The following is a 19,873-nucleotide window of genomic DNA, read 5'->3' as shown; positions in this document are numbered from 1 at the left end:
TTGGTGTATGCTGCTCTGTGGGGGGTGCCGAAGATTCCGTCTCAATGGTCCGCATGACAGCCGCATCATTGCTCGCATCCAATACTTCCATTTCCTGTGCCCAATTCCCAGTGAGAGTGGCCTCTGACAAAAGCGATCCTGCGTTTCCTTGAGCGTGGGTATCCGGCAAAACGACTCTACTCGAGGTATCACTATCTTCCACCCGTCGTGGATTCACAGGGGGAGACACTACAGGATCAATGTCCATTCGACCAGACGCAGGGAGACCAACTTCAGAGGGTTCAGAAGTGTTCTGACACATTTGGCTGCTTATTCGTTTCGCTTTGTCGCGGAGCTGTGGGGCGAGCTGATTGGCTCCTTGATGTGCAAGTCTCCGCTTCTTTTTGGAAGGCTTCCTGTTAGGGTTCGCAGTATCATCAACATCCGAAGTGGACTGTTGACTCTGGGGTTGATCCGCCGGGAACACAGCGTCTGCTTCATCCTCAGTACCAGTGGCATCAACCACTGGGGAGTCATCCGTCGTTACCTCCATCTCTGAGTGTGGTAGCGGCGGTGCCGCGTCAGCACTCGGTTCTTTGACGTTATCGGCCAAAACATCATTCAAACGAGGGGCATCTACAGGCGGGGTCGCGGGTGGAAGACCAGAAGCCGCGACAGCGTATGTCAGTGGCAGTGCCGTCGTCACAGGGGGGCTAGCGGCTTCACCGACAGGTATCTGCGTCACCCGTCTTTGTATACATTCAGAGCGCACGTGGCCGGGCGCACCACAGCCGGCACACGTTTTTGGCTGCCCATCATATATGACAATTCCGCGATGTCCACCTACGTAAATATATGAAGGTATGTGCTTCTGTATATCGATCTTAACCTGCCTGACGCCGTTAAGCACCGGAAATTTGTGGGCTTTGGACCAACGCTCCGCAAAATTGTTAATGACCCTCCCGTAAGGTGTCAATGCAGAATTTATTTGCGCGGCTGTTATTTCAAACGGGAGTTCGAAAATACGTGCCGTCCGGATGCCCAGTCCAGCATGCGTAATGCTGACGTCACTGACGGTACCATCGCTATGTTTAAACTTCAGTACACCTCCACTGGACTCTACAATTCTATCACACAGTTCAGAGGACGTTAATTTCACATAAACAACACTAGTCACGATAGAGAAATTTATCCCTACAATGTCATCAAAAGTAATCTTAGCTGTTTCCTCTAACCATGCTTCAACTTCAAACGAATTTGGTTTCGAAAAGTTCCTATCAAAGGTAAACTTCAAGGTATCTTTCCTGTTAGTCGGATTCATAATTCCATATCAGATCCTACAGAACGGAACGAATACTAATAAGCAGACGCTGTAAGCACGCGACTCACCGCCTGACGTAAACACTTCCTGCCGCAGCGCGCTGGCCCTGGAGGTCCGCTCACCACCGCTGCCGCAGGCAGACTTCCACTGAACCACCGATGCTCGGGCCAGTAGTAACTTCACGCTGCTTCCCGAGCAGATGTCTCAAGGGAAAGTGGGACTGCCGTCAAGCGCCGTAGCATCCTGTCGAGAAGATGCTGAAGACGCTGAACCCAGCACTGCACTGCACTGCTCTGCTTAAAAACGCCGCCAGAACGCGGTCCTCTGCGTACTCTTGCGTCGCCGGCACCGACTCTTGCCAAAGGATGCGAAATGTGCGCGGATACGCTGTCCGAATGCGTCTGGATGTGCTCCCCTAGCCCACCTCGAAATGCGCCTGCCAGGTACCATCACCTTCGGCCGCTGCCGACAGGCGGGAGGCCGACACGGTGCGGCGCCGGGGCGCTCGCTTGTGCGGTGGTGGTGTAATGGTCAGCATAGTTGCCTTCCAAGCAGTTGATCCGGGTTCGATTCCCGGCCACCGCAGCAGGCTTTTAATTTCGCGTATGAGTACTTTTGCCACGCGCCCTTAAATTAATGTTTTTTTCTCCCTGTTCCTCGCTGCACACCAGCCCCTAGTGTGTCTCGACTTGTCTCGACTTTGCTCGGCTGACGCGAGAGCTGACGCTCTCAAATCGGCCTATATCAAAACGACAAGCACGAGAAACGACTGAGAGAGGTAAGGGGAAGCGAGGCAATGGACACACAGCACGCCCCTTCATGTCACGGTGGCGTCTCCCTGACCGAATCGGACTGTAGCTCCGAAAACAAAGGAGAAAGAAACAGAGGAAGTAAAACTGCCAACAGTACCCTGTGTTCGGATGCGCTCACGCGCCCGAGTACTGGCAAGGGTGATGATCTTTTGGTGATCACACTGGCCAGCTGAAATCGGCGCTGCCTTTTCGTAGTTGTAAAAGCGAAGTGGCCCGTGGGGGGATCGAACCCACGACCTTCGCGTTATTAGCACGACGCTCTAACCAACTGAGCTAACGGGCCTCGACAGATTGTTGCTCAGCCCTACGCTGGAAACGTGTGGCATGAAACCATACACCATTTCTATGGCCGTCGTGTGTCTGCTTCCCTCGTCTATATTCTGCCGACTGTCACGAAACAGTAGCTATATTGCTAGCAGGACGGGAAACGGCAGCTCGGACAGCTCAAACTTGTCACGATTCGTGTGGAAAAAATTCCGTTCCGGTACCGGGAATCGAACCCGGGCCTCCTGGGTGAAAGCCAGGTATCCTAGCCACTAGACCACACCGGATGTGGGCGTTTCTTCGACGGCTCGGACGGTCGCTTGTCGCATTTCGTGCCGAGTCCCGCGTCGGCGCCCTTCTCTCTTTGCGAGCATACTGACTGGCAAGGCGAGCACCTCAAACGTCTCAGAGCAATGCTTTTGGCTTCATGCTCTGCTGGGAGAAGAGGAAAAGGGAAGCTGTAAGTAGCAAAAGTAGGAAGTAAACATTTTCCCGCTGAAGCGTTGTGGATAACAAACAAGAAATACGTTGGGGCACTAGCAACAGCACCACCACCGGTCACAGGAAATTAAATCGAGGATCGAACTCACGACCTTAAGATTACGAGACTTAGGCGCTGCCTACTGCGCTACCGAGGTAGCGGCGACCCGTACCCAATGTTGGACGCAGAGACACTGTACTTCCTGGATAACGTGTTCTGTTTGCTACACGTGCATTGCCGGCCCTGTTGATTGCGGTGTTGCTGCAGCTTTTGCAGCGATAGGCAGCACTCCTTGACGTTGAAGTTCGGTGTCTCGGAGGCACCTGGACACAGCAACTTGCGAGTCGAGGCCGACGCTAGTCTGCAGAACATGATGCGATCGTCCTAGTGGGGACCCGAAAGTGATGCGTTCTCGGTTCTTCTCAAGGGAATCCAGCTATACATTCTTATGGATCGTGCATGTCAAGCGCGTAAGCCACACGGCAGCATTATCGCGGGAAAAGCAAAATGATGCATCGGCCGGGAATCGAACCCGGGCCGCCCGCGTGGCAGGCGAGCATTCTACCACTGAACCACCGATGCTCGGGCCAGTAGTAACTTCACGCTGCTTCCCGAGCAGATGTCTCAAGGGAAAGTGGGACTGCCGTCAAGCGCCGTAGCATCCTGTCGAGAAGATGCTGCAGACGCTGAACCCAGCACTGCACTGCACTGCTCTGCTTAAAAACGCCGCCAGAACGCGGTCCTCTGCGTACTCTTGCGTCGCCGGCACCGACTCTTGCCAAAGGATGCGAAATGTGCGCGGATATGCTGTCCGAATGCGTCTGGATGTGCTCCCCTAGCCCACCTCGAAATGCGCCTGCCAGGTACCATCACCTTCGGCCGCTGCCGACAGGCGGGAGGCCGACACGGTGCGGCGCCGGGGCGCTCGCTTGTGCGGTGGTGGTGTAATGGTCAGCATAGTTGCCTTCCAAGCAGTTGATCCGGGTTCGATTCCCGGCCACCGCAGCAGGCTTTTAATTTCGCGTATGAGTACTTTTGCCACGCGCCCTTAAATTAATGTTTTTTTCTCCCTGTTCCTCGCTGCACACCAGCCCCTAGTGTGTCTCGACTTGTCTCGACTTTGCTCGGCTGACGCGAGAGCTGACGCTCTCAAATCGGCCTATATCAAAACGACAAGCACGAGAAACGACTGAGAGAGGTAAGGGGAAGCGAGGCAATGGACACACAGCACGCCCCTTCATGTCACGGTGGCGTCTCCCTGACCGAATCGGACTGTAGCTCCGAAAACAAAGGAGAAAGAAACAGAGGAAGTAAAACTGCCAACAGTACCCTGTGTTCGGATGCGCTCACGCGCCCGAGTACTGGCAAGGGTGATGATCTTTTGGTGATCACACTGGCCAGCTGAAATCGGCGCTGCCTTTTCGTAGTTGTAAAAGCGAAGTGGCCCGTGGGGGGATCGAACCCACGACCTTCGCGTCATTAGCACGACGCTCTAACCAACTGAGCTAACGGGCCTCGACAGATTGTTGCTCAGCCCTACGCTGGAAACGTGTGGCATGAAACCATACACCATTTCTATGGCCGTCGTGTGTCTGCTTCCCTCGTCTATATTCTGCCGACTGTCACGAAACAGTAGCTATATTGCTAGCAGGACGGGAAACGGCAGCTCGGACAGCTCAAACTTGTCACGATTCGTGTGGAAAAAATTCCGTTCCGGTACCGGGAATCGAACCCGGGCCTCCTGGGTGAAAGCCAGGTATCCTAGCCACTAGACCACACCGGATGTGGGCGTTTCTTCGACGGCTCGGACGGTCGCTTGTCGCATTTCGTGCCGAGTCCCGCGTCGGCGCCCTTCTCTCTTTGCGAGCATACTGACTGGCAAGGCGAGCACCTCAAACGTCTCAGAGCAATGCTTTTGGCTTCATGCTCTGCTGGGAGAAGAGGAAAAGGGAAGCTGTAAGTAGCAAAAGTAGGAAGTAAACATTTTCCCGCTGAAGCGTTGTGGATAACAAACAAGAAATACGTTGGGGCCCTAGCAACAGCACCACCACCGGTCACAGGAAATTAAATCGAGGATCGAACTCACGACCTTAAGATTACGAGACTTAAGCGCTGCCTACTGCGCTACCGAGGTAGCGGCGACCCGTACCCAATGTTGGACGCAGAGACACTGTACTTCCTGGATAACGTGTTCTGTTTGCTACACGTGCATTGCCGGCCCTGTTGATTGCGGTGTTGCTGCAGCTTTTGCAGCGATAGGCAGCACTCCTTGACGTTGAAGTTCGGTGTCTCGGAGGCACCTGGACACAGCAACTTGCGAGTCGAGGCCGACGCTAGTCTGCAGAACATGATGCGATCGTCCTAGTGGGGACCCGAAAGTGATGCGTTCTCGGTTCTTCTCAAGGGAATCCAGCTATACATTCTTATGGATCGTGCATGTCAAGCGCGTAAGCCACACGGCAGCATTATCGCGGGAAAAGCAAAATGATGCATCGGCCGGGAATCGAACCCGGGCCGCCCGCGTGGCAGGCGAGCATTCTACCACTGAACCACCGATGCTCGGGCCAGTAGTAACTTCACGCTGCTTCCCGAGCAGATGTCTCAAGGGAAAGTGGGACTGCCGTCAAGCGCCGTAGCATCCTGTCGAGAAGATGCTGCAGACGCTGAACCCAGCACTGCACTGCACTGCTCTGCTTAAAAACGCCGCCAGAACGCGGTCCTCTGCGTACTCTTGCGTCGCCGGCACCGACTCTTGCCAAAGGATGCGAAATGTGCGCGGATATGCTGTCCGAATGCGTCTGGATGTGCTCCCCTAGCCCACCTCGAAATGCGCCTGCCAGGTACCATCACCTTCGGCCGCTGCCGACAGGCGGGAGGCCGACACGGTGCGGCGCCGGGGCGCTCGCTTGTGCGGTGGTGGTGTAATGGTCAGCATAGTTGCCTTCCAAGCAGTTGATCCGGGTTCGATTCCCGGCCACCGCAGCAGGCTTTTAATTTCGCGTATGAGTACTTTTGCCACGCGCCCTTAAATTAATGTTTTTTTCTCCCTGTTCCTCGCTGCACACCAGCCCCTAGTGTGTCTCGACTTGTCTCGACTTTGCTCGGCTGACGCGAGAGCTGACGCTCTCAAATCGGCCTATATCAAAACGACAAGCACGAGAAACGACTGAGAGAGGTAAGGGGAAGCGAGGCAATGGACACACAGCACGCCCCTTCATGTCACGGTGGCGTCTCCCTGACCGAATCGGACTGTAGCTCCGAAAACAAAGGAGAAAGAAACAGAGGAAGTAAAACTGCCAACAGTACCCTGTGTTCGGATGCGCTCACGCGCCCGAGTACTGGCAAGGGTGATGATCTTTTGGTGATCACACTGGCCAGCTGAAATCGGCGCTGCCTTTTCGTAGTTGTAAAAGCGAAGTGGCCCGTGGGGGGATCGAACCCACGACCTTCGCGTCATTAGCACGACGCTCTAACCAACTGAGCTAACGGGCCTCGACAGATTGTTGCTCAGCCCTACGCTGGAAACGTGTGGCATGAAACCATACACCATTTCTATGGCCGTCGTGTGTCTGCTTCCCTCGTCTATATTCTGCCGACTGTCACGAAACAGTAGCTATATTGCTAGCAGGACGGGAAACGGCAGCTCGGACAGCTCAAACTTGTCACGATTCGTGTGGAAAAAATTCCGTTCCGGTACCGGGAATCGAACCCGGGCCTCCTGGGTGAAAGCCAGGTATCCTAGCCACTAGACCACACCGGATGTGGGCGTTTCTTCGACGGCTCGGACGGTCGCTTGTCGCATTTCGTGCCGAGTCCCGCGTCGGCGCCCTTCTCTCTTTGCGAGCATACTGACTGGCAAGGCGAGCACCTCAAACGTCTCAGAGCAATGCTTTTGGCTTCATGCTCTGCTGGGAGAAGAGGAAAAGGGAAGCTGTAAGTAGCAAAAGTAGGAAGTAAACATTTTCCCGCTGAAGCGTTGTGGATAACAAACAAGAAATACGTTGGGGCCCTAGCAACAGCACCACCACCGGTCACAGGAAATTAAATCGAGGATCGAACTCACGACCTTAAGATTACGAGACTTAGGCGCTGCCTACTGCGCTACCGAGGTAGCGGCGACCCGTACCCAATGTTGGACGCAGAGACACTGTACTTCCTGGATAACGTGTTCTGTTTGCTACACGTGCATTGCCGGCCCTGTTGATTGCGGTGTTGCTGCAGCTTTTGCAGCGATAGGCAGCACTCCTTGACGTTGAAGTTCGGTGTCTCGGAGGCACCTGGACACAGCAACTTGCGAGTCGAGGCCGACGCTAGTCTGCAGAACATGATGCGATCGTCCTAGTGGGGACCCGAAAGTGATGCGTTCTCGGTTCTTCTCAAGGGAATCCAGCTATACATTCTTATGGATCGTGCATGTCAAGCGCGTAAGCCACACGGCAGCATTATCGCGGGAAAAGCAAAATGATGCATCGGCCGGGAATCGAACCCGGGCCGCCCGCGTGGCAGGCGAGCATTCTACCACTGAACCACCGATGCTCGGGCCAGTAGTAACTTCACGCTGCTTCCCGAGCAGATGTCTCAAGGGAAAGTGGGACTGCCGTCAAGCGCCGTAGCATCCTGTCGAGAAGATGCTGAAGACGCTGAACCCAGCACTGCACTGCACTGCTCTGCTTAAAAACGCCGCCAGAACGCGGTCCTCTGCGTACTCTTGCGTCGCCGGCACCGACTCTTGCCAAAGGATGCGAAATGTGCGCGGATACGCTGTCCGAATGCGTCTGGATGTGCTCCCCTAGCCCACCTCGAAATGCGCCTGCCAGGTACCATCACCTTCGGCCGCTGCCGACAGGCGGGAGGCCGACACGGTGCGGCGCCGGGGCGCTCGCTTGTGCGGTGGTGGTGTAATGGTCAGCATAGTTGCCTTCCAAGCAGTTGATCCGGGTTCGATTCCCGGCCACCGCAGCAGGCTTTTAATTTCGCGTATGAGTACTTTTGCCACGCGCCCTTAAATTAATGTTTTTTTCTCCCTGTTCCTCGCTGCACACCAGCCCCTAGTGTGTCTCGACTTGTCTCGGCTGACGCGAGAGCTGACGCTCTCAAATCGGCCTATATCAAAACGACAAGCACGAGAAACGACTGAGAGAGGTAAGGGGAAGCGAGGCAATGGACACACAGCACGCCCCTTCATGTCACGGTGGCGTCTCCCTGACCGAATCGGACTGTAGCTCCGAAAACAAAGGAGAAAGAAACAGAGGAAGTAAAACTGCCAACAGTACCCTGTGTTCGGATGCGCTCACGCGCCCGAGTACTGGCAAGGGTGATGATCTTTTGGTGATCACACTGGCCAGCTGAAATCGGCGCTGCCTTTTCGTAGTTGTAAAAGCGAAGTGGCCCGTGGGGGATCGAACCCACGACCTTCGCGTTATTAGCACGACGCTCTAACCAACTGAGCTAACGGGCCTCGACAGATTGTTGCTCAGCCCTACGCTGGAAACGTGTGGCATGAAACCATACACCATTTCTATGGCCGTCGTGTGTCTGCTTCCCTCGTCTATATTCTGCCGACTGTCACGAAACAGTAGCTATATTGCTAGCAGGACGGGAAACGGCAGCTCGGACAGCTCAAACTTGTCACGATTCGTGTGGAAAAAATTCCGTTCCGGTACCGGGAATCGAACCCGGGCCTCCTGGGTGAAAGCCAGGTATCCTAGCCACTAGACCACACCGGATGTGGGCGTTTCTTCGCCGGCTCGGACGGTCGCTTGTCGCATTTCGTGCCGAGTCCCGCGTCGGCGCCCTTCTCTCTTTGCGAGCATACTGACTGGCAAGGCGAGCACCTCAAACGTCTCAGAGCAATGCTTTTGGCTTCATGCTCTGCTGGGAGAAGAGGAAAAGGGAAGCTGTAAGTAGCAAAAGTAGGAAGTAAACATTTTCCCGCTGAAGCGTTGTGGATAACAAACAAGAAATACGTTGGGGCCCTAGCAACAGCACCACCACCGGTCACAGGAAATTAAATCGAGGATCGAACTCACGACCTTAAGATTACGAGACTTAGGCGCTGCCTACTGCGCTACCGAGGTAGCGGCGACCCGTACCCAATGTTGGACGCAGAGACACTGTACTTCCTGGATAACGTGTTCTGTTTGCTACACGTGCATTGCCGGCCCTGTTGATTGCGGTGTTGCTGCAGCTTTTGCAGCGATAGGCAGCACTCCTTGACGTTGAAGTTCGGTGTCTCGGAGGCACCTGGACACAGCAACTTGCGAGTCGAGGCCGACGCTAGTCTGCAGAACATGATGCGATCGTCCTAGTGGGGACCCGAAAGTGATGCGTTCTCGGTTCTTCTCAAGGGAATCCAGCTATACATTCTTATGGATCGTGCATGTCAAGCGCGTAAGCCACACGGCAGCATTATCGCGGGAAAAGCAAAATGATGCATCGGCCGGGAATCGAACCCGGGCCGCCCGCGTGGCAGGCGAGCATTCTACCACTGAACCACCGATGCTCGGGCCAGTAGTAACTTCACGCTGCTTCCCGAGCAGATGTCTCAAGGGAAAGTGGGACTGCCGTCAAGCGCCGTAGCATCCTGTCGAGAAGATGCTGCAGACGCTGAACCCAGCACTGCACTGCACTGCTCTGCTTAAAAACGCCGCCAGAACGCGGTCCTCTGCGTACTCTTGCGTCGCCGGCACCGACTCTTGCCAAAGGATGCGAAATGTGCGCGGATATGCTGTCCGAATGCGTCTGGATGTGCTCCCCTAGCCCACCTCGAAATGCGCCTGCCAGGTACCATCACCTTCGGCCGCTGCCGACAGGCGGGAGGCCGACACGGTGCGGCGCCGGGGCGCTCGCTTGTGCGGTGGTGGTGTAATGGTCAGCATAGTTGCCTTCCAAGCAGTTGATCCGGGTTCGATTCCCGGCCACCGCAGCAGGCTTTTAATTTCGCGTATGAGTACTTTTGCCACGCGCCCTTAAATTAATGTTTTTTTCTCCCTGTTCCTCGCTGCACACCAGCCCCTAGTGTGTCTCGACTTGTCTCGACTTTGCTCGGCTGACGCGAGAGCTGACGCTCTCAAATCGGCCTATATCAAAACGACAAGCACGAGAAACGACTGAGAGAGGTAAGGGGAAGCGAGGCAATGGACACACAGCACGCCCCTTCATGTCACGGTGGCGTCTCCCTGACCGAATCGGACTGTAGCTCCGAAAACAAAGGAGAAAGAAACAGAGGAAGTAAAACTGCCAACAGTACCCTGTGTTCGGATGCGCTCACGCGCCCGAGTACTGGCAAGGGTGATGATCTTTTGGTGATCACACTGGCCAGCTGAAATCGGCGCTGCCTTTTCGTAGTTGTAAAAGCGAAGTGGCCCGTGGGGGATCGAACCCACGACCTTCGCGTTATTAGCACGACGCTCTAACCAACTGAGCTAACGGGCCTCGACAGATTGTTGCTCAGCCCTACGCTGGAAACGTGTGGCATGAAACCATACACCATTTCTATGGCCGTCGTGTGTCTGCTTCCCTCGTCTATATTCTGCCGACTGTCACGAAACAGTAGCTATATTGCTAGCAGGACGGGAAACGGCAGCTCGGACAGCTCAAACTTGTCACGATTCGTGTGGAAAAAATTCCGTTCCGGTACCGGGAATCGAACCCGGGCCTCCTGGGTGAAAGCCAGGTATCCTAGCCACTAGACCACACCGGATGTGGGCGTTTCTTCGACGGCTCGGACGGTCGCTTGTCGCATTTCGTGCCGAGTCCCGCGTCGGCGCCCTTCTCTCTTTGCGAGCATACTGACTGGCAAGGCGAGCACCTCAAACGTCTCAGAGCAATGCTTTTGGCTTCATGCTCTGCTGGGAGAAGAGGAAAAGGGAAGCTGTAAGTAGCAAAAGTAGGAAGTAAACATTTTCCCGCTGAAGCGTTGTGGATAACAAACAAGAAATACGTTGGGGCCCTAGCAACAGCACCACCACCGGTCACAGGAAATTAAATCGAGGATCGAACTCACGACCTTAAGATTACGAGACTTAGGCGCTGCCTACTGCGCTACCGAGGTAGCGGCGACCCGTACCCAATGTTGGACGCAGAGACACTGTACTTCCTGGATAACGTGTTCTGTTTGCTACACGTGCATTGCCGGCCCTGTTGATTGCGGTGTTGCTGCAGCTTTTGCAGCGATAGGCAGCACTCCTTGACGTTGAAGTTCGGTGTCTCGGAGGCACCTGGACACAGCAACTTGCGAGTCGAGGCCGACGCTAGTCTGCAGAACATGATGCGATCGTCCTAGTGGGGACCCGAAAGTGATGCGTTCTCGGTTCTTCTCAAGGGAATCCAGCTATACATTCTTATGGATCGTGCATGTCAAGCGCGTAAGCCACACGGCAGCATTATCGCGGGAAAAGCAAAATGATGCATCGGCCGGGAATCGAACCCGGGCCGCCCGCGTGGCAGGCGAGCATTCTACCACTGAACCACCGATGCTCGGGCCAGTAGTAACTTCACGCTGCTTCCCGAGCAGATGTCTCAAGGGAAAGTGGGACTGCCGTCAAGCGCCGTAGCATCCTGTAGAGAAGATGCTGCAGACGCTGAACCCAGCACTGCACTGCACTGCTCTGCTTAAAAACGCCGCCGGAACGCGGTCCTCTGCGTACTCTTGCGTCGCCGGCACCGACTCTTGCCAAAGGATGCGAAATGTGCGCGGATATGCTGTCCGAATGCGTCTGGATGTGCTCCCCTAGCCCACCTCGAAATGCGCCTGCCAGGTACCATCACCTTCGGCCGCTGCCGACAGGCGGGAGGCCGACACGGTGCGGCGCCGGGGCGCTCGCTTGTGCGGTGGTGGTGTAATGGTCAGCATAGTTGCCTTCCAAGCAGTTGATCCGGGTTCGATTCCCGGCCACCGCAGCAGGCTTTTAATTTCGCGTATGAGTACTTTTGCCACGCGCCCTTAAATTAATGTTTTTTTCTCCCTGTTCCTCGCTGCACACCAGCCCCTAGTGTGTCTCGACTTGTCTCGACTTTGCTCGGCTGACGCGAGAGCTGACGCTCTCAAATCGGCCTATATCAAAACGACAAGCACGAGAAACGACTGAGAGAGGTAAGGGGAAGCGAGGCAATGGACACACAGCACGCCCCTTCATGTCACGGTGGCGTCTCCCTGACCGAATCGGACTGTAGCTCCGAAAACAAAGGAGAAAGAAACAGAGGAAGTAAAACTGCCAACAGTACCCTGTGTTCGGATGCGCTCACGCGCCCGAGTACTGGCAAGGGTGATGATCTTTTGGTGATCACACTGGCCAGCTGAAATCGGCGCTGCCTTTTCGTAGTTGTAAAAGCGAAGTGGCCCGTGGGGGGATCGAACCCACGACCTTCGCGTCATTAGCACGACGCTCTAACCAACTGAGCTAACGGGCCTCGACAGATTGTTGCTCAGCCCTACGCTGGAAACGTGTGGCATGAAACCATACACCATTTCTATGGCCGTCGTGTGTCTGCTTCCCTCGTCTATATTCTGCCGACTGTCACGAAACAGTAGCTATATTGCTAGCAGGACGGGAAACGGCAGCTCGGACAGCTCAAACTTGTCACGATTCGTGTGGAAAAAATTCCGTTCCGGTACCGGGAATCGAACCCGGGCCTCCTGGGTGAAAGCCAGGTATCCTAGCCACTAGACCACACCGGATGTGGGCGTTTCTTCGACGGCTCGGACGGTCGCTTGTCGCATTTCGTGCCGAGTCCCGCGTCGGCGCCCTTCTCTCTTTGCGAGCATACTGACTGGCAAGGCGAGCACCTCAAACGTCTCAGAGCAATGCTTTTGGCTTCATGCTCTGCTGGGAGAAGAGGAAAAGGGAAGCTGTAAGTAGCAAAAGTAGGAAGTAAACATTTTCCCGCTGAAGCGTTGTGGATAACAAACAAGAAATACGTTGGGGCCCTAGCAACAGCACCACCACCGGTCACAGGAAATTAAATCGAGGATCGAACTCACGACCTTAAGATTACGAGACTTAGGCGCTGCCTACTGCGCTACCGAGGTAGCGGCGACCCGTACCCAATGTTGGACGCAGAGACACTGTACTTCCTGGATAACGTGTTCTGTTTGCTACACGTGCATTGCCGGCCCTGTTGATTGCGGTGTTGCTGCAGCTTTTGCAGCGATAGGCAGCACTCCTTGACGTTGAAGTTCGGTGTCTCGGAGGCACCTGGACACAGCAACTTGCGAGTCGAGGCCGACGCTAGTCTGCAGAACATGATGCGATCGTCCTAGTGGGGACCCGAAAGTGATGCGTTCTCGGTTCTTCTCAAGGGAATCCAGCTATACATTCTTATGGATCGTGCATGTCAAGCGCGTAAGCCACACGGCAGCATTATCGCGGGAAAAGCAAAATGATGCATCGGCCGGGAATCGAACCCGGGCCGCCCGCGTGGCAGGCGAGCATTCTACCACTGAACCACCGATGCTCGGGCCAGTAGTAACTTCACGCTGCTTCCCGAGCAGATGTCTCAAGGGAAAGTGGGACTGCCGTCAAGCGCCGTAGCATCCTGTCGAGAAGATGCTGCAGACGCTGAACCCAGCACTGCACTGCACTGCTCTGCTTAAAAACGCCGCCAGAACGCGGTCCTCTGCGTACTCTTGCGTCGCCGGCACCGACTCTTGCCAAAGGATGCGAAATGTGCGCGGATATGCTGTCCGAATGCGTCTGGATGTGCTCCCCTAGCCCACCTCGAAATGCGCCTGCCAGGTACCATCACCTTCGGCCGCTGCCGACAGGCGGGAGGCCGACACGGTGCGGCGCCGGGGCGCTCGCTTGTGCGGTGGTGGTGTAATGGTCAGCATAGTTGCCTTCCAAGCAGTTGATCCGGGTTCGATTCCCGGCCACCGCAGCAGGCTTTTAATTTCGCGTATGAGTACTTTTGCCACGCGCCCTTAAATTAATGTTTTTTTCTCCCTGTCCCTCGCTGCACACCAGCCCCTAGTGTGTCTCGACTTGTCTCGACTTTGCTCGGCTGACGCGAGAGCTGACGCTCTCAAATCGGCCTATATCAAAACGACAAGCACGAGAAACGACTGAGAGAGGTAAGGGGAAGCGAGGCAATGGACACACAGCACGCCCCTTCATGTCACGGTGGCGTCTCCCTGACCGAATCGGACTGTAGCTCCGAAAACAAAGGAGAAAGAAACAGAGGAAGTAAAACTGCCAACAGTACCCTGTGTTCGGATGCGCTCACGCGCCCGAGTACTGGCAAGGGTGATGATCTTTTGGTGATCACACTGGCCAGCTGAAATCGGCGCTGCCTTTTCGTAGTTGTAAAAGCGAAGTGGCCCGTGGGGGATCGAACCCACGACCTTCGCGTTATTAGCACGACGCTCTAACCAACTGAGCTAACGGGCCTCGACAGATTGTTGCTCAGCCCTACGCTGGAAACGTGTGGCATGAAACCATACACCATTTCTATGGCCGTCGTGTGTCTGCTTCCCTCGTCTATATTCTGCCGACTGTCACGAAACAGTAGCTATATTGCTAGCAGGACGGGAAACGGCAGCTCGGACAGCTCAAACTTGTCACGATTCGTGTGGAAAAAATTCCGTTCCGGTACCGGGAATCGAACCCGGGCCTCCTGGGTGAAAGCCAGGTATCCTAGCCACTAGACCACACCGGATGTGGGCGTTTCTTCGACGGCTCGGACGGTCGCTTGTCGCATTTCGTGCCGAGTCCCGCGTCGGCGCCCTTCTCTCTTTGCGAGCATACTGACTGGCAAGGCGAGCACCTCAAACGTCTCAGAGCAATGCTTTTGGCTTCATGCTCTGCTGGGAGAAGAGGAAAAGGGAAGCTGTAAGTAGCAAAAGTAGGAAGTAAACATTTTCCCGCTGAAGCGTTGTGGATAACAAACAAGAAATACGTTGGGGCCCTAGCAACAGCACCACCACCGGTCACAGGAAATTAAATCGAGGATCGAACTCACGACCTTAAGATTACGAGACTTAGGCGCTGCCTACTGCGCTACCGAGGTAGCGGCGACCCGTACCCAATGTTGGACGCAGAGACACTGTACTTCCTGGATAACGTGTTCTGTTTGCTACACGTGCATTGCCGGCCCTGTTGATTGCGGTGTTGCTGCAGCTTTTGCAGCGATAGGCAGCACTCCTTGACGTTGAAGTTCGGTGTCTCGGAGGCACCTGGACACAGCAACTTGCGAGTCGAGGCCGACGCTAGTCTGCAGAACATGATGCGATCGTCCTAGTGGGGACCCGAAAGTGATGCGTTCTCGGTTCTTCTCAAGGGAATCCAGCTATACATTCTTATGGATCGTGCATGTCAAGCGCGTAAGCCACACGGCAGCATTATCGCGGGAAAAGCAAAATGATGCATCGGCCGGGAATCGAACCCGGGCCGCCCGCGTGGCAGGCGAGCATTCTACCACTGAACCACCGATGCTCGGGCCAGTAGTAACTTCACGCTGCTTCCCGAGCAGATGTCTCAAGGGAAAGTGGGACTGCCGTCAAGCGCCGTAGCATCCTGTAGAGAAGATGCTGCAGACGCTGAACCCAGCACTGCACTGCACTGCTCTGCTTAAAAACGCCGCCGGAACGCGGTCCTCTGCGTACTCTTGCGTCGCCGGCACCGACTCTTGCCAAAGGATGCGAAATGTGCGCGGATATGCTGTCCGAATGCGTCTGGATGTGCTCCCCTAGCCCACCTCGAAATGCGCCTGCCAGGTACCATCACCTTCGGCCGCTGCCGACAGGCGGGAGGCCGACACGGTGCGGCGCCGGGGCGCTCGCTTGTGCGGTGGTGGTGTAATGGTCAGCATAGTTGCCTTCCAAGCAGTTGATCCGGGTTCGATTCCCGGCCACCGCAGCAGGCTTTTAATTTCGCGTATGAGTACTTTTGCCACGCGCCCTTAAATTAATGTTTTTTTCTCCCTGTTCCTCGCTGCACACCAGCCCCTAGTGTGTCTCGACTTGTCTCGACTTTGCTCGGCTGACGCGAGAGCTGACGCTCTCAAATCGGCCTATATCAAAACGACAAGCACGAGAAACGACTGAGAGAGGTAAGGGGAAGCGAGGCAATGGACACACAGCACGCCCCTTCATGTCACGGTGGCGTCTCCCTGACCGAATCGGACTGTAGCTCCGAAAACAAAGGAGAAAGAAACAGAGGAAGTAAAACTGCCAACAGTACCCTGTGTTCGGATGCGCTCACGCGCCCGAGTACTGGCAAGGGTGATGATCTTTTGGTGATCACACTGGCCAGCTGAAATCGGCGCTGCCTTTTCGTAGTTGTAAAAGCGAAGTGGCCCGTGGGGGGATCGAACCCACGACCTTCGCGTTATTAGCACGACGCTCTAACCAACTGAGCTAACGGGCCTCGACAGATTGTTGCTCAGCCCTACGCTGGAAACGTGTGGCATGAAACCATACACCATTTCTATGGCCGTCGTGTGTCTGCTTCCCTCGTCTATATTCTGCCGACTGTCACGAAACAGTAGCTATATTGCTAGCAGGACGGGAAACGGCAGCTCGGACAGCTCAAACTTGTCACGATTCGTGTGGAAAAAATTCCGTTCCGGTACCGGGAATCGAACCCGGGCCTCCTGGGTGAAAGCCAGGTATCCTAGCCACTAGACCACACCGGATGTGGGCGTTTCTTCGACGGCTCGGACGGTCGCTTGTCGCATTTCGTGCCGAGTCCCGCGTCGGCGCCCTTCTCTCTTTGCGAGCATACTGACTGGCAAGGCGAGCACCTCAAACGTCTCAGAGCAATGCTTTTGGCTTCATGCTCTGCTGGGAGAAGAGGAAAAGGGAAGCTGTAAGTAGCAAAAGTAGGAAGTAAACATTTTCCCGCTGAAGCGTTGTGGATAACAAACAAGAAATACGTTGGGGCACTAGCAACAGCACCACCACCGGTCACAGGAAATTAAATCGAGGATCGAACTCACGACCTTAAGATTACGAGACTTAGGCGCTGCCTACTGCGCTACCGAGGTAGCGGCGACCCGTACCCAATGTTGGACGCAGAGACACTGTACTTCCTGGATAACGTGTTCTGTTTGCTACACGTGCATTGCCGGCCCTGTTGATTGCGGTGTTGCTGCAGCTTTTGCAGCGATAGGCAGCACTCCTTGACGTTGAAGTTCGGTGTCTCGGAGGCACCTGGACACAGCAACTTGCGAGTCGAGGCCGACGCTAGTCTGCAGAACATGATGCGATCGTCCTAGTGGGGACCCGAAAGTGATGCGTTCTCGGTTCTTCTCAAGGGAATCCAGCTATACATTCTTATGGATCGTGCATGTCAAGCGCGTAAGCCACACGGCAGCATTATCGCGGGAAAAGCAAAATGATGCATCGGCCGGGAATCGAACCCGGGCCGCCCGCGTGGCAGGCGAGCATTCTACCACTGAACCACCGATGCTCGGGCCAGTAGTAACTTCACGCTGCTTCCCGAGCAGATGTCTCAAGGGAAAGTGGGACTGCCGTCAAGCGCCGTAGCATCCTGTAGAGAAGATGCTGCAGACGCTGAACCCAGCACTGCACTGCACTGCTCTGCTTAAAAACGCCGCCGGAACGCGGTCCTCTGCGTACTCTTGCGTCGCCGGCACCGACTCTTGCCAAAGGATGCGAAATGTGCGCGGATATGCTGTCCGAATGCGTCTGGATGTGCTCCCCTAGCCCACCTCGAAATGCGCCTGCCAGGTACCATCACCTTCGGCCGCTGCCGACAGGCGGGAGGCCGACACGGTGCGGCGCCGGGGCGCTCGCTTGTGCGGTGGTGGTGTAATGGTCAGCATAGTTGCCTTCCAAGCAGTTGATCCGGGTTCGATTCCCGGCCACCGCAGCAGGCTTTTAATTTCGCGTATGAGTACTTTTGCCACGCGCCCTTAAATTAATGTTTTTTTCTCCCTGTTCCTCGCTGCACACCAGCCCCTAGTGTGTCTCGACTTGTCTCGACTTTGCTCGGCTGACGCGAGAGCTGACGCTCTCAAATCGGCCTATATCAAAACGACAAGCACGAGAAACGACTGAGAGAGGTAAGGGGAAGCGAGGCAATGGACACACAGCACGCCCCTTCATGTCACGGTGGCGTCTCCCTGACCGAATCGGACTGTAGCTCCGAAAACAAAGGAGAAAGAAACAGAGGAAGTAAAACTGCCAACAGTACCCTGTGTTCGGATGCGCTCACGCGCCCGAGTACTGGCAAGGGTGATGATCTTTTGGTGATCACACTGGCCAGCTGAAATCGGCGCTGCCTTTTCGTAGTTGTAAAAGCGAAGTGGCCCGTGGGGGGATCGAACCCACGACCTTCGCGTTATTAGCACGACGCTCTAACCAACTGAGCTAACGGGCCTCGACAGATTGTTGCTCAGCCCTACGCTGGAAACGTGTGGCATGAAACCATACACCATTTCTATGGCCGTCGTGTGTCTGCTTCCCTCGTCTATATTCTGCCGACTGTCACGAAACAGTAGCTATATTGCTAGCAGGACGGGAAACGGCAGCTCGGACAGCTCAAACTTGTCACGATTCGTGTGGAAAAAATTCCGTTCCGGTACCGGGAATCGAACCCGGGCCTCCTGGGTGAAAGCCAGGTATCCTAGCCACTAGACCACACCGGATGTGGGCGTTTCTTCGACGGCTCGGACGGTCGCTTGTCGCATTTCGTGCCGAGTCCCGCGTCGGCGCCCTTCTCTCTTTGCGAGCATACTGACTGGCAAGGCGAGCACCTCAAACGTCTCAGAGCAATGCTTTTGGCTTCATGCTCTGCTGGGAGAAGAGGAAAAGGGAAGCTGTAAGTAGCAAAAGTAGGAAGTAAACATTTTCCCGCTGAAGCGTTGTGGATAACAAACAAGAAATACGTTGGGGCACTAGCAACAGCACCACCACCGGTCACAGGAAATTAAATCGAGGATCGAACTCACGACCTTAAGATTACGAGACTTAGGCGCTGCCTACTGCGCTACCGAGGTAGCGGCGACCCGTACCCAATGTTGGACGCAGAGACACTGTACTTCCTGGATAACGTGTTCTGTTTGCTACACGTGCATTGCCGGCCCTGTTGATTGCGGTGTTGCTGCAGCTTTTGCAGCGATAGGCAGCACTCCTTGACGTTGAAGTTCGGTGTCTCGGAGGCACCTGGACACAGCAACTTGCGAGTCGAGGCCGACGCTAGTCTGCAGAACATGATGCGATCGTCCTAGTGGGGACCCGAAAGTGATGAGTTCTCGGTTCTTCTCAAGGGAATCCAGCTATACATTCTTATGGATCGTGCATGTCAAGCGCGTAAGCCACACGGCAGCATTATCGCGGGAAAAGCAAAATGATGCATCGGCCGGGAATCGAACCCGGGCCGCCCGCGTGGCAGGCGAGCATTCTACCACTGAACCACCGATGCTCGGGCCAGTAGTAACTTCACGCTGCTTCCCGAGCAGATGTCTCAAGGGAAAGTGGGACTGCCGTCAAGCGCCGTAGCATCCTGTCGAGAAGATGCTGCAGACGCTGAACCCAGCACTGCACTGCACTGCTCTGCTTAAAAACGCCGCCAGAACGCGGTCCTCTGCGTACTCTTGCGTCGCCGGCACCGACTCTTGCCAAAGGATGCGAAATGTGCGCGGATATGCTGTCCGAATGCGTCTGGATGTGCTCCCCTAGCCCACCTCGAAATGCGCCTGCCAGGTACCATCACCTTCGGCCGCTGCCGACAGGCGGGAGGCCGACACGGTGCGGCGCCGGGGCGCTCGCTTGTGCGGTGGTGGTGTAATGGTCAGCATAGTTGCCTTCCAAGCAGTTGATCCGGGTTCGATTCCCGGCCACCGCAGCAGGCTTTTAATTTCGCGTATGAGTACTTTTGCCACGCGCCCTTAAATTAATGTTTTTTTCTCCCTGTTCCTCGCTGCACACCAGCCCCTAGTGTGTCTCGACTTGTCTCGACTTTGCTCGGCTGACGCGAGAGCTGACGCTCTCAAATCGGCCTATATCAAAACGACAAGCACGAGAAACGACTGAGAGAGGTAAGGGGAAGCGAG

The 19,873-nt window shown here is 55.2% G+C and overlaps 37 non-coding genes across 37 annotated transcripts; 10 read left to right on the top strand and 27 right to left on the bottom strand.

Moving 5' to 3' along the window:
• Nucleotides 1–1,813: 1,813 nt before the first annotated feature.
• Nucleotides 1,814–1,885, top strand: Trnag-ucc (transfer RNA glycine (anticodon UCC)). Its single transcript has one exon. It is a non-coding gene; the product is annotated as a tRNA-Gly (tRNA).
• Nucleotides 1,886–2,321: 436 nt separating this feature from the next.
• Nucleotides 2,322–2,395, bottom strand: Trnai-aau (transfer RNA isoleucine (anticodon AAU)). Its single transcript has one exon. It is a non-coding gene; the product is annotated as a tRNA-Ile (tRNA).
• Nucleotides 2,396–2,591: 196 nt separating this feature from the next.
• Nucleotides 2,592–2,663, bottom strand: Trnae-uuc (transfer RNA glutamic acid (anticodon UUC)). The gene has a single exon. It is a non-coding gene; the product is annotated as a tRNA-Glu (tRNA).
• A 705-nt stretch (nt 2,664–3,368) lies between these two features.
• Nucleotides 3,369–3,439, bottom strand: Trnag-gcc (transfer RNA glycine (anticodon GCC)). The gene has a single exon. It is a non-coding gene; the product is annotated as a tRNA-Gly (tRNA).
• Nucleotides 3,440–3,790: 351 nt separating this feature from the next.
• Trnag-ucc (transfer RNA glycine (anticodon UCC)) lies at nt 3,791–3,862 on the top strand. The gene has a single exon. It is a non-coding gene; the product is annotated as a tRNA-Gly (tRNA).
• A 436-nt stretch (nt 3,863–4,298) lies between these two features.
• Nucleotides 4,299–4,372, bottom strand: Trnai-aau (transfer RNA isoleucine (anticodon AAU)). Its single transcript has one exon. It is a non-coding gene; the product is annotated as a tRNA-Ile (tRNA).
• Nucleotides 4,373–4,568: 196 nt separating this feature from the next.
• Trnae-uuc (transfer RNA glutamic acid (anticodon UUC)) lies at nt 4,569–4,640 on the bottom strand. Its single transcript has one exon. It is a non-coding gene; the product is annotated as a tRNA-Glu (tRNA).
• A 705-nt stretch (nt 4,641–5,345) lies between these two features.
• Nucleotides 5,346–5,416, bottom strand: Trnag-gcc (transfer RNA glycine (anticodon GCC)). The gene has a single exon. It is a non-coding gene; the product is annotated as a tRNA-Gly (tRNA).
• Nucleotides 5,417–5,767: 351 nt separating this feature from the next.
• Trnag-ucc (transfer RNA glycine (anticodon UCC)) lies at nt 5,768–5,839 on the top strand. The gene has a single exon. It is a non-coding gene; the product is annotated as a tRNA-Gly (tRNA).
• A 436-nt stretch (nt 5,840–6,275) lies between these two features.
• On the bottom strand, nt 6,276–6,349 carry Trnai-aau (transfer RNA isoleucine (anticodon AAU)). Its single transcript has one exon. It is a non-coding gene; the product is annotated as a tRNA-Ile (tRNA).
• A 196-nt stretch (nt 6,350–6,545) lies between these two features.
• Trnae-uuc (transfer RNA glutamic acid (anticodon UUC)) lies at nt 6,546–6,617 on the bottom strand. Its single transcript has one exon. It is a non-coding gene; the product is annotated as a tRNA-Glu (tRNA).
• Nucleotides 6,618–7,322: 705 nt separating this feature from the next.
• Trnag-gcc (transfer RNA glycine (anticodon GCC)) lies at nt 7,323–7,393 on the bottom strand. Its single transcript has one exon. It is a non-coding gene; the product is annotated as a tRNA-Gly (tRNA).
• Nucleotides 7,394–7,744: 351 nt separating this feature from the next.
• Trnag-ucc (transfer RNA glycine (anticodon UCC)) lies at nt 7,745–7,816 on the top strand. Its single transcript has one exon. It is a non-coding gene; the product is annotated as a tRNA-Gly (tRNA).
• Nucleotides 7,817–8,242: 426 nt separating this feature from the next.
• On the bottom strand, nt 8,243–8,315 carry Trnai-aau (transfer RNA isoleucine (anticodon AAU)). The gene has a single exon. It is a non-coding gene; the product is annotated as a tRNA-Ile (tRNA).
• A 196-nt stretch (nt 8,316–8,511) lies between these two features.
• Nucleotides 8,512–8,583, bottom strand: Trnae-uuc (transfer RNA glutamic acid (anticodon UUC)). Its single transcript has one exon. It is a non-coding gene; the product is annotated as a tRNA-Glu (tRNA).
• A 705-nt stretch (nt 8,584–9,288) lies between these two features.
• Nucleotides 9,289–9,359, bottom strand: Trnag-gcc (transfer RNA glycine (anticodon GCC)). Its single transcript has one exon. It is a non-coding gene; the product is annotated as a tRNA-Gly (tRNA).
• A 351-nt stretch (nt 9,360–9,710) lies between these two features.
• Trnag-ucc (transfer RNA glycine (anticodon UCC)) lies at nt 9,711–9,782 on the top strand. The gene has a single exon. It is a non-coding gene; the product is annotated as a tRNA-Gly (tRNA).
• A 436-nt stretch (nt 9,783–10,218) lies between these two features.
• On the bottom strand, nt 10,219–10,291 carry Trnai-aau (transfer RNA isoleucine (anticodon AAU)). Its single transcript has one exon. It is a non-coding gene; the product is annotated as a tRNA-Ile (tRNA).
• Nucleotides 10,292–10,487: 196 nt separating this feature from the next.
• On the bottom strand, nt 10,488–10,559 carry Trnae-uuc (transfer RNA glutamic acid (anticodon UUC)). The gene has a single exon. It is a non-coding gene; the product is annotated as a tRNA-Glu (tRNA).
• A 705-nt stretch (nt 10,560–11,264) lies between these two features.
• On the bottom strand, nt 11,265–11,335 carry Trnag-gcc (transfer RNA glycine (anticodon GCC)). The gene has a single exon. It is a non-coding gene; the product is annotated as a tRNA-Gly (tRNA).
• Nucleotides 11,336–11,686: 351 nt separating this feature from the next.
• On the top strand, nt 11,687–11,758 carry Trnag-ucc (transfer RNA glycine (anticodon UCC)). Its single transcript has one exon. It is a non-coding gene; the product is annotated as a tRNA-Gly (tRNA).
• A 436-nt stretch (nt 11,759–12,194) lies between these two features.
• Nucleotides 12,195–12,268, bottom strand: Trnai-aau (transfer RNA isoleucine (anticodon AAU)). Its single transcript has one exon. It is a non-coding gene; the product is annotated as a tRNA-Ile (tRNA).
• A 196-nt stretch (nt 12,269–12,464) lies between these two features.
• Nucleotides 12,465–12,536, bottom strand: Trnae-uuc (transfer RNA glutamic acid (anticodon UUC)). Its single transcript has one exon. It is a non-coding gene; the product is annotated as a tRNA-Glu (tRNA).
• A 705-nt stretch (nt 12,537–13,241) lies between these two features.
• Nucleotides 13,242–13,312, bottom strand: Trnag-gcc (transfer RNA glycine (anticodon GCC)). The gene has a single exon. It is a non-coding gene; the product is annotated as a tRNA-Gly (tRNA).
• A 351-nt stretch (nt 13,313–13,663) lies between these two features.
• On the top strand, nt 13,664–13,735 carry Trnag-ucc (transfer RNA glycine (anticodon UCC)). Its single transcript has one exon. It is a non-coding gene; the product is annotated as a tRNA-Gly (tRNA).
• Nucleotides 13,736–14,171: 436 nt separating this feature from the next.
• On the bottom strand, nt 14,172–14,244 carry Trnai-aau (transfer RNA isoleucine (anticodon AAU)). Its single transcript has one exon. It is a non-coding gene; the product is annotated as a tRNA-Ile (tRNA).
• Nucleotides 14,245–14,440: 196 nt separating this feature from the next.
• On the bottom strand, nt 14,441–14,512 carry Trnae-uuc (transfer RNA glutamic acid (anticodon UUC)). Its single transcript has one exon. It is a non-coding gene; the product is annotated as a tRNA-Glu (tRNA).
• Nucleotides 14,513–15,217: 705 nt separating this feature from the next.
• On the bottom strand, nt 15,218–15,288 carry Trnag-gcc (transfer RNA glycine (anticodon GCC)). The gene has a single exon. It is a non-coding gene; the product is annotated as a tRNA-Gly (tRNA).
• A 351-nt stretch (nt 15,289–15,639) lies between these two features.
• On the top strand, nt 15,640–15,711 carry Trnag-ucc (transfer RNA glycine (anticodon UCC)). Its single transcript has one exon. It is a non-coding gene; the product is annotated as a tRNA-Gly (tRNA).
• Nucleotides 15,712–16,147: 436 nt separating this feature from the next.
• Trnai-aau (transfer RNA isoleucine (anticodon AAU)) lies at nt 16,148–16,221 on the bottom strand. Its single transcript has one exon. It is a non-coding gene; the product is annotated as a tRNA-Ile (tRNA).
• A 196-nt stretch (nt 16,222–16,417) lies between these two features.
• On the bottom strand, nt 16,418–16,489 carry Trnae-uuc (transfer RNA glutamic acid (anticodon UUC)). The gene has a single exon. It is a non-coding gene; the product is annotated as a tRNA-Glu (tRNA).
• A 705-nt stretch (nt 16,490–17,194) lies between these two features.
• Trnag-gcc (transfer RNA glycine (anticodon GCC)) lies at nt 17,195–17,265 on the bottom strand. Its single transcript has one exon. It is a non-coding gene; the product is annotated as a tRNA-Gly (tRNA).
• A 351-nt stretch (nt 17,266–17,616) lies between these two features.
• On the top strand, nt 17,617–17,688 carry Trnag-ucc (transfer RNA glycine (anticodon UCC)). Its single transcript has one exon. It is a non-coding gene; the product is annotated as a tRNA-Gly (tRNA).
• A 436-nt stretch (nt 17,689–18,124) lies between these two features.
• On the bottom strand, nt 18,125–18,198 carry Trnai-aau (transfer RNA isoleucine (anticodon AAU)). Its single transcript has one exon. It is a non-coding gene; the product is annotated as a tRNA-Ile (tRNA).
• A 196-nt stretch (nt 18,199–18,394) lies between these two features.
• Trnae-uuc (transfer RNA glutamic acid (anticodon UUC)) lies at nt 18,395–18,466 on the bottom strand. Its single transcript has one exon. It is a non-coding gene; the product is annotated as a tRNA-Glu (tRNA).
• A 705-nt stretch (nt 18,467–19,171) lies between these two features.
• Trnag-gcc (transfer RNA glycine (anticodon GCC)) lies at nt 19,172–19,242 on the bottom strand. Its single transcript has one exon. It is a non-coding gene; the product is annotated as a tRNA-Gly (tRNA).
• Nucleotides 19,243–19,593: 351 nt separating this feature from the next.
• Trnag-ucc (transfer RNA glycine (anticodon UCC)) lies at nt 19,594–19,665 on the top strand. The gene has a single exon. It is a non-coding gene; the product is annotated as a tRNA-Gly (tRNA).
• Nucleotides 19,666–19,873: the final 208 nt, after the last annotated feature.

Source organism: Schistocerca gregaria, chromosome 2, assembly GCF_023897955.1.
Source record: "Schistocerca gregaria isolate iqSchGreg1 chromosome 2, iqSchGreg1.2, whole genome shotgun sequence".
NCBI classification, from domain to species: Eukaryota; Metazoa; Arthropoda; class Insecta; order Orthoptera; family Acrididae; genus Schistocerca; species Schistocerca gregaria.
The sequence above is the reverse complement of the archived record's forward strand: the minus strand, read 5'-3'. Positions and strand labels throughout refer to the sequence as shown.